A 10,622-nucleotide genomic window follows, 5' to 3' on the forward strand; every position below is an offset into this window, starting at 1 on the left:
ACTGATACTCAGAGGAGCTGCGGAAGTAAAGTACAGAAGTACGGAGGCACACGCACTGAGAGGGCTGGCAACTGAGTGTGTGGCTGTCTTTTTCAAGCCAGAGGGAGACACAAGCTCCCGACTGCTCTGGACTCCAGTTCCGGGTGAGACTCTGGGGACCCAGACTCATAAGGGGAGAAACTGGACTGTCTGGCAGTGGGCAGAACTCAAGGGCGGCTTTCTCTCAGAGGTGCTTGCAGCGATTACCGAGGGACACTGAGACCCAGGGGGCCTCTTAGGGCAGGGCTGACGGGAAGCCATTAATGTTTGCTCCACCCTGAGACTCTGCCCCATCCAAGCTGTGCGCAGAGGCTTTTGCATATGAATGGCCTGGTCCTTTGAAATCTAAATTTACCTATCAAACTGCAGCTGAGTCAGAAAGACCCAGAACATCCAAAAGAAGGCCCAAGGTCCCACAGCAGCTTGCATTGCTTTACAGCTGGGCTTCATCTGGGCACCTCCAAAACCCAAACAAAGAAGAGGAATCTGCAGATGTCTCTGTAGCTCCTGCTGGGTGGCCTCAGGCAGAGGCTAAATTAGCACCTCCTTGGAGATCCAAGAGCCATTGTACCCAGGGGTCAGAGTAGGACCATCCAGATTACAACTCCTCAAATCCATAAGGGACACACTTAGGGGACAGACTCAGTGAGCACCAAAGCCCTACTGAAGCAAGTCTTGCCTCATAAGGGTGTCTCCAGCACAGAAGTTCTCCCATCGTAGACACAGCTGATCCTCACAGCCAATTGGCCTGGAGGTCAACCCAAGTCTTCTGCTCTCTCCAGCTCTGTGGCTGCTGTCATTTTTGTTGGTATTTATTTATCTTCTATAATTGAAACTTTGTAGCCTTGAGTGGAGGCCTGGGCTGGCCAGGGTGTGCGGAAAGCTTGGCTTCCTCCATTGTCGAGAAACTCAAGCCTCCTGCTCACTCCCTGGCCGCAGCCATCTTGTTTGGGTTAATTTGCATACTCGCTCCTGATTGGCTGGTGGTAGTGGTTTGTGGGTATAGTGGAGTGATGGTTAATTTGCATATTACTCTTTTATTAGATAGGATAGTAGTATTGACAAAAACATTCCATATTTAATTGATCTGTGCTCTACTGTTGAATTCAGGGTGCGTGCACTTTTGCTATTTAACACTGAAATTAACATTCATATTACATACTTTCAGCCACCCCTTTTTATTTCTCTAAGATAAATTTTTAAAGTGTGACTGTTGCATTTGTATGTTGATATTTATCTTGGTACATATTACCAATTTTCCTTCATTTTTTTTCATCTTTGCCACTGATCTTAAGAGGTAAGTCATTTCTTAGAACTCCCAGGGCAAGTGTCTATCTGTAGAGCATGCATAGTTAGAAGCTAATAATCTGAAAAATACAGTCGATAAATTAATTTTTTCAGTTTTTTTTCTTTTTTTAATCTCACCTATGACACCTTTCCCTCTTTAACTCAACCTTAAGTTTACATCCCTTTCTCTTCCTAACCTTAGATATTCTTAATCTTACTTTAGAGTTCTACAAACTCCCTAAAATTATAGTTAAAACTTTGAGTGTATTTGTATGTGCACAATTTTCTTGAAGTAGTTCTATGGATTTTATCAGATTTCCAGAATGGTCTCGTTTCAGTTGTAATGTTTGAAATCCAGGTACATAATAAACATTCATCAAGTCCATTTCACAGAGGAAGAAATGTAACAGAAGCCTAAAGGACACCTCCCTCGCTGTAATAATTGAGTTCTCTCAATAGAGGTCAATTATAAGTTTATCTTTACAACTCAATCTACAGCCTTATAGTTAATTGTCTGTTTAGAGATCATTGTCACCTCATTATCTACATGGTCAACTGTCAAATTCTCTATGCAAGTGTTCACTTTTCTACTACAAAATACTCACCTGAGTAAAAATGTCTGTGATAGTAAAAATTCTATCATTTTAAAAAATATAATTTGTTGTAACAAGAATATGTGGAATCAAATAAACCAAAGACTCTTAATAGGAAACTATGCCTGGAGACTTTTCAGTATCTATTTATTCACTCCATCTATAACAGTCGCATGTATTTTGTTCAAGCACACTATGGTTCATATTTAATTTCCTTTCCTTCTTTGGGAAGTTATAAAATTTAACAGATCTTTACAATTTAAAAGTCAGAGGAAATGAAATGACAATGAACTCAGTAGTCAGCTCAGAGTATGAAAGAAGTGATTATTATAGAAGCAAAGGTATCAACAAAATACCCAAGGCCTAGACTATGGAAGAATACACTTTAGTTTAATAAATAAATCACAAAGGTGGGTTGAAGGAGTATATAAGCCTTTTTTATCAGGCCCAGAAGAATGATAATGCACAAACCATATTCACTAATCATTAATGGTATTTGACTATTCCCACAGCATCCAAACAAGACAATTTAGTGCTTCATAATCAACCCAAGAATTCAACTATGAGTCCTGGAAAAATAAACGTAGCTATTTGTGCTCTATTGATCATTCATATTTTAAGTAAGTAAATTAAAACAACAAGCTTCAGCAGGCTCTTATCCTGCCTGAAGACAAAACATAAAGTATTTAACAAAACAAAGAGCACTCCGCTTACAGTTGGCTAACAAATTACAGAATTTGCATTTTAACAAGATATCTATATGGTTTACAGATACACTGACATTTGAGAAGTACTGTTTTAAGGGCTGGTGAAGCAACAAAATAGGGTACCTACCTCCTTAGGCCTTCCCCCCATCATAGCTGTCCTGCAAGAATCGTCATACATGTGGGGCTGGCTGACCTTCCACACCTTATGCTGGTAGGTTTCTAATCCAGAGACTTTTACAATATTATTCTTCAATATCTCTCCTAAGGCAAAGAAAACATAAAGCCAAGGATTTGAGGAGAGATTTAATTCAATTGAAGTAACAACATTCATGTTTTCCTATAATTTCCACCCTGTAAATATTTGGCAAGCACAGACATTCATTCCTCAATCCAGAAAATGTTTATTGAAAACTGACTTCATGTCAAACATAAATATTATATGAAATAGAATTAAAGCTGTTGTTTGTATAAACTGATGAGAGAAAGTCTTTATTTTGATCAACTAGCATATTCAGAAATCAAGTTTGGAAATATCTAAGTTATCCAAATGATTGTATAAGTCAGTGATGGCGAACCTCTGACACACATGTCAGTGCCATTTCTGATGACACGCGGCCGCTGAGGCGGCCGCATACTGAGGATGAAACATTTATGTTATTTAAACTATAAATATCGCGAAATAATGTTTTTTCCTCAAAGTGACACACTACCCGAGTTATGCTCAGTTTTTTGGCGAAGTTTGACACACCAAGCTCAAAAGGTTGCCCATCACTGGTATAAGTTATACTGCCAAGAAATAATAAGACTACACCAAAAAGAGAAAGGAAATAAGCCTGTTTCCTTGCAGTCACTATTATATTTTACATGGCATTGAAAATATAAATTATGTAATTTTTTGAAAAATGTTTTGTTCTGAAAGCTGACAATGTTAATAGCAATTATTTCTATAAGAGGCAATTTCCAGACAAGTTGAAGTCCTTGTAAAATCATAAATTAACTAGTTGCTTTCATATATTAGATTAGAAAATAATACTTTTCATTATCTATAATAATATAAGAGTAATATGCTAATTAGACTGGACATCCTTCCGGACGACCTTCCGGATGAAGCCGGACTGCAAGGGAAGCCCGGGTCCTGGGTGCCTGCCAGTGGCTGGAGGCAAGCCCAGGTCCCAGGTACCAGAGGGAAGCTGGTGCTGGCAGCCGGGGGAAGGAAGGCCTACTCTTGCATGAATTTCATGCATCAGGACTCTAGTATTTTATAATATACTAGTGGCCCGGCGCATGAAATTCATCCATGGGAGGGAAGGAAGCCCTCAGCCCGGCCTGTACCCTCTCCAATCTGGGACCCCTCAGGGGATGTCCAGCTGCTGGTGGGATCGGCCTAAACTGGCAGTTGGACATCCCTCTCTAAATCCAGGACCACTGGCTCCTAACCACTCACCTGCCTGCCTGCTTGATGGCCCCTAACCACTCTGCCTGCTGGCCTGCTTGCCCCCAACTGCCCTCCCACTGGGCTTCTCGCTCCCAACTGCCCCCCCTTGCCAGCCTGATTGCCCCCAGCTTCCCCCCCACTGCTGGCCTGCTTGCCCCCAACTACTCCCCCCCCGCCAGCCTGATCACCCCCAACTGCCCCCTCTGCTGGCCTGCTCATCCCCAACTGCCCCCATTGCCGGCCTGATCACCCCCAAGTGCCCTCTCCTGGCTTGATCACCCCTAATCACCTCTGCCTTGGCCCTGCCACCATGGCTTTGTCTGGAAGATCTCCCGGAAGGTCTCCCAGTCTAATTAGCATATTACCCTTTTATTAGTAGATATGTCAGGTACATTTTTATATTTGTACTCAGGAAATTCTTAACAATGAATGCATTTAATGAATCTAAAATACCAAACCCTGCTGAGAAAACACAACAATCTAGAAAGTAATACAAAAGTACAGATTATTCCATGTAGGTCTCATTCTCTTTCTAAAACTAAATGTAAATGTTTGTTAAAGGCTGTCATTCTTTTACATCGTCAGGCTTTATTTTTTGCTTTTGCTTTTTTTTTTTTTTTTTTTTTGTGGTACAATGTGAATAATCTTCAAAAAGCACTCTATTCACTCCCACAAAAGAATCCATCCCTGCAAAACACTGCCTCTGTGTTTTATAAATGGAAACAATGGACTTGGGGTTGACAGTTTTTCAACCTCTCCTACTGATAGGATTGATTTCAGGCTAAGACAGTAAAAGAGGATACCATCAATTTTTTAAATGAAGTTTGCAAAGGAAGAAAGAAACATAAACAAATATCTTTAAAATACAGATTAAACAGTATACTCAGACATAACAGATGCAAGAGACTTCAGAGGTACATATAAAGACGCCCCAAGCTAGCAGAATTAGAGTAGCATGCTGAGATAAGGTGTGAACAATACCACACAAAAAAGACCTGCACTAAAACTTCTGCTGGTTATTATTCTGCTCCCCTCTTCCAGATCCCTTTTAAGCCTAAACCTGGGATGAAACTCTCTTTTTTATATGCAGCATTATATATTTTAAAAAAATACCTTTTGGTATTATTTGGGAAGGATAGGCATACAGCATACCTTCACTTATCAACATTCACTAACTAACTTGAATGAATTCTGTATCTCTTTAATACTTTTGAAATAAAAAAACATAAGCAATGAAAATAAATGTTGAAAATAAAAGGTACCAATTCTCTATAATCTCTTTCAAAGGAGAGAAGCAGAGGAAATGCATCCTGACTCATTCGATGAGGCTACAATTATACTAATACCAAAACCACAAAAAGACATTACAAGAAAAGAAAACTGCAGACCAATATCTCTCATAGACATAGATAAAAAAATCCTCAACAAAATATTATCAAACCAAATTCAACAACACATTAAAGGGATCATATACCATGATCAAGTGGATTTATCCCAGGTAGGTAAGGCTGTTTCATCGATTAGTTTGTAATCCATCACAGCAACAAACTAAAAATAGAAAAATCATATAATCATATCAGTAGAAGCAGGAAAAACATTTGATAAAATCCAAACCTATTCATGATAAAAACTCTCAGTAAATTAAAAATAGATGCAAACTCTCTCAAACTTTATAAAAAATATTAACAAAAAGCACACAGCAAACATCATATTTGATGGTGAGAAACTTTTCCACTAAGCTTTCTCATTAAGATCAGGTGTAAGACAAGTATGTCCCCTCAGAAATTCTTAGCCTTTGCTAATGCAATAAAGCAGACAAAAATAAAAGGTATACCTATAAGGAAGGAAGCAATAAAACTGTCTTTGTTCAGAGATAACATAGTCATGTATGTAGAAAATCTAAAAGAACCAACAAAAAAACCCTTTGAACTAACATTATAACAAGTTTGCAAGATCTACCTAATAAAAGAGTAACATGCTATTTGACCATACCTTCGTGATGCCCACCAGCCTATCAGGAGTGAGTATGCAAATTAACCCAACAAAGATGGCAGATTAATTTGCATGCACAGGCACCGAGCACAGGGTTGGAAACTTGCATCATTGCCATGGTGACGACACAGGCGTTCCATACCACCCCAGCTGCTTCGGGCCTCTGGGCAGCGTGGGAAGGCAGAAAGGTGGCTCCAGGCTGGAGTGGAAAGGCTGCTCTGGCCAGAGCAAAGGCGATGCCAGCAGCCAGGAGAACAAGGGCTCATTCTTGCACGAGTCTTTATTCATGCATCGGGCCACTAGTTAATATATAAAAGTCAATCACTTTTCTATATATCAGCAATAAAAAAGTGGAATTTGAAATCAAAAACACAATACTATTTATATTGGCACCAAAAAGGTAAATACTTAGGTACAAGTCTAACAAAATGTCTAAAAGTTCTATAGAAGAAAAACTGATTAACAAAGTCAAAGAACTAACTAAATGGAGAAATATTTCATGTTCATGGACAGGAAGACTCGGTGTTGTTAAGATACCAGTTCTTCCCAACTTGACCTATAGAGTGAATGCAATCCCAATCAAAATCCCAGGAAGCATATCAGCAAACTGATTTTAAAGTTTATATGGCAGGAGAAAGGCTCTAAATAGCCAACACAATGTTGAAGGAGAAGAACAAAGTTGGATGACTGACACTACTTGACTTCAAGAGTTACTATAAAGCTACAGCAATCAAGGCAGTGTGGTATTAGCAAAAGACTAGACAAATAGTCCAGAAATAGAGAGAGAACACAATAAGAGCCCAGAGATAGACCCACATATAGTTAACTAACCTTTAATAAAGGAATAAATGCTATGCAGTGGAGCAAAGATAGTCTTTTCAACACAACTGGACATCTATATGGGGAAAAAAATTGAAAGAAGACACAGACCTTATACCCTTCACAAAATTTAAGTCAAATGAATCACAGACTTGAAAGTAAAATAAAAAACTCTTAGGAAATAACATAGGAGAAAATTTAGATGATCTTGTGTATAGCATGACTTTTTAGTTATAATACTAAAAGCTCATTTCAAGAAAGAAATAATTAAGCTGGACTTCAGTAAAATAAAAACTGCTGATCTATGATAGACAATGTCAAGAGAATGAGAAGACAGTGTGAGAAAATATTTACAAAAGACACAGCTGATGAAGGACTGTGATGCAAAATAAAAAACCTGATTAAAAAATGGGCCATCAGTCTTAACAGATACTTCACCAAAGAAGATATGCAGATGGCAAATAGTATGAGACTATGGGCTTTGAGTGATTATTACATGTCAATATAGGCTTGTCAATTGAAAAAAAGAAAGAAGAGAAGAGAAAATATGAGGTATCAAGCCAGGAAAATATACTCAGCATGGGCATGAATCTATAGAAGCTGAGCAAAGCTATTGAGGCCAGGACATTGTGGACATCAATTATTCACAGGGTCACTAAGAGTTGGAGCCAACTCAATGGCATGTAACACGCACAGAATCTACCTGGTGTTCTGGAAAAAAGTTGGGGAGAAATAGGTTGGTACCAGATTTAGATAAAGGGAGTTATAAGAAGGTAGAATGAAGAGCAATTACTCTTGCAGTGAAAATTTCAACTACTTCATAATTTGTTATTGTCACTCATGTTCCATGTCACAGAACAGAAGACCCTTATGTTTTTCAGCCATGACCTCTTTGGAGTTTTGGAACATATATGTGGTGAAATATGTTTTCCTATATTAATTGATGTATTTTTTAGTCCTGAATGCCCCAGGAAGCATATCATTTTACCCCATGTTCTTTCCTCTCACTCAAGCAGAATTCCTATTATTTCAAGACAAGAATTTCATCATAGAAAATAATTTTTTTAAATAATTGAATCATTGTTCTGCTGGTTTGAAATAACTTTCTGAAACTCATGGTAGCAAAAAATAGTTTTCACAGCAAAGGCCTCTTGAGTTTCAAAAATTGAAACTTTGTATCTCCAAAACTGTGATGGATTCAGGGTATAACATTTATAAAACAACAACAAATTTGGGGGGAGAAATAGAGATCATTAATATACCCCATCCCAAACTACATAAAGAATCTTTGGACAGAGAGAATAAGGAAATCGGAAATTGTTTAGAAATAACCTTTAACTTTTTTGTCCCTTACAAGATAGAAATCTCAGGATGGCTGGAGATTTCAATGAGCTAGAAATTAAATAGAATTAGAAATTAGCTAGAATTTCTGGAGATGGAAAGTACAATAGCTGAGAGAAAATAACTAAAAATACAATTTTAAAAATCAATAGAGCAATTAAAATGATAACTTGGGAATATTCATAGCATTCCTACTCATAAGAACCAGAATTTGGAAATAATGCAAAGCCCTATTAATTGGTGAATGGATAAATAAAAAGTCATATAGCCACATATAGGATTATTATTCCATAATAAAAATGAATAAAATACCAATACCTGCTACAACACAGATGAACCTCAAAAACATAAGTGATAAAAGCCAGACACAAAAAGACTGCATATTATATGATTCCATTTATGTGAAATATTCTGAAAAGGTAAATTTAAACAAGCAATATTTTAAAAAATAAAGAATTTAAAGAAGCAAAAAAGCAGATTTGTGGTTGCCTGTGACTACAGGGGTTGGAATTAGGCTTAATGAAAAATGAGATTGAGGGAAATTGGGGGAGTAATGGAAAAGCTCTTAAAAAATGGATTGTGATTTGTGGAATATAATGAACATCATAAACTGAAGAACAAAAATAGATACAGTGACAAAGAAACATCAAACAGACTGTCAAACCTCAGCGGGAAGACAGGGGAGGGAGGGTAAGAGATCAACAAAGGACTTGTATGCATGCATATAAGCGTAACCAATGGACACAGACACTAGTGGGGTGAGGGCATGTGACAGGGGGTGGGGGAAGCCAGGGGGAGATCATTGGGGGTAAAAGAAGACATATGTAATACTATATGTAATACTTTAAACAATTTTAAAAAATGGATTGTGGTATGTCTACACAACTCTATAAATTTACAAGAAATTATCAAAATACACATTCTTTTTCTTGCACTAAACCCTAATCTCCAGTGAGCCTTTGCACCAAGCACTGCCTATCACTGTACTGCTCATCAAGAGGACTCCCTTTCCACCCTAAGCAAAAGGCAATTCTAAATTATTTGCAAGTCAAAAAAAAATTGTTTTTCATGAAACAGACATTGCACTTTGATATGCAGTAGAAGGACATTCTTAAATGAGTCTCTTGATTCTACTATAAGCGTGTGGTGCCTTGGTTCCTGTTAAATTCCAACAGTTTCTCATCTTGCTTTTTCATCCTTGCTTTTTCTACTGTTGGTGCAAATGTCAACACAATGAGAAAGGCAAAAAAAAAATCCTATTATGGGAATCATTTTGACCTTACAGACCTTCCAAAAGGGGCTCAGGGTTCTACAGAACACACGTGGAGAGCCACTGTACTAGAATGAGAAGGATAATAAAGGAGGTCTTTTAATGCATGCCTTCAGCCAAATAGATAAACTGGATTATGCAAAAGAAAACTCATGGTGACATGATCTGGTAAGAAAAACAAACTGTGACCACATTTTCAGAACCAAGATTGGTGATTATCTGAGTAAAGATTTATTTTGTGTCATTTCTGAGAGCCAAGAAGTAGTCTGGATACCAAGATGTTAGAATTTCTAAGACACTAAGCAAGTTTATAATAAACAACGCAGAACATTTAGAATCTATATAATTTTTTAAAAAGACACCTATATGCCATAAACACAAAGAACATCTTTTTTAAAAAAGACCAAACAATTCCTTGTTCTGAATGGTCCTCAGCAAACTGTATCTACTATTTTTCTTCATTTAGCAAAAACTAAAGGCAATAAAGAAACACAAAGTAAAAACTAGGAAAAAATATAAGTAAAAGCAATGCAAATAGTGCAGAAAATGATGAATACTATCAACTTTTTCTGGAAGATTTTATATTTTGTATGACATTTGCTACTAGACATTAAGATTACCATCGATCTCAGTATTTACCCAATAAGTTTGGGAATCAAATTTTCTGCCTGGCATAAATGTAGTCAGAAAATATTAATTGAGTACTGATTATGCTAGGACCAGACACAGTAATAAAATGTAGAGTCTAGCTGCAGGAACAAACCTTCATATGTGACACAATATTATTATAAAATGGTCCTGAGATATTGATTGCTCTTTACAATAAAAAGAAATCAAATGGCATTAAATTCAATCCTGAGACTAAAGATCTCCTTGCTCAGAAGTTATACACCTGTAAGCTGCAGACCTATGAATATAGCCCACAGGCTTATCTTGTTTGGCCCATGTCATATATTATTTTTGTTTTAATAAAATTCAGATTTCTGACTACTCTTGAATAACTGCAATATATCACAAACGGGCTTACATTTTCACATGACAATTGGCACGCAGTTCACCCCAAACCCCCCCCACACACACACACACACACACACACACACACTTCTATTCTTCCTCTATTGGCAACCCCTATCCTGGCC

Source organism: Cnephaeus nilssonii (assembly GCF_951640355.1).
Source record: "Cnephaeus nilssonii genome assembly, chromosome: 1".
In the NCBI taxonomy this organism is placed as follows: Eukaryota; Metazoa; Chordata; class Mammalia; order Chiroptera; family Vespertilionidae; genus Cnephaeus; species Cnephaeus nilssonii.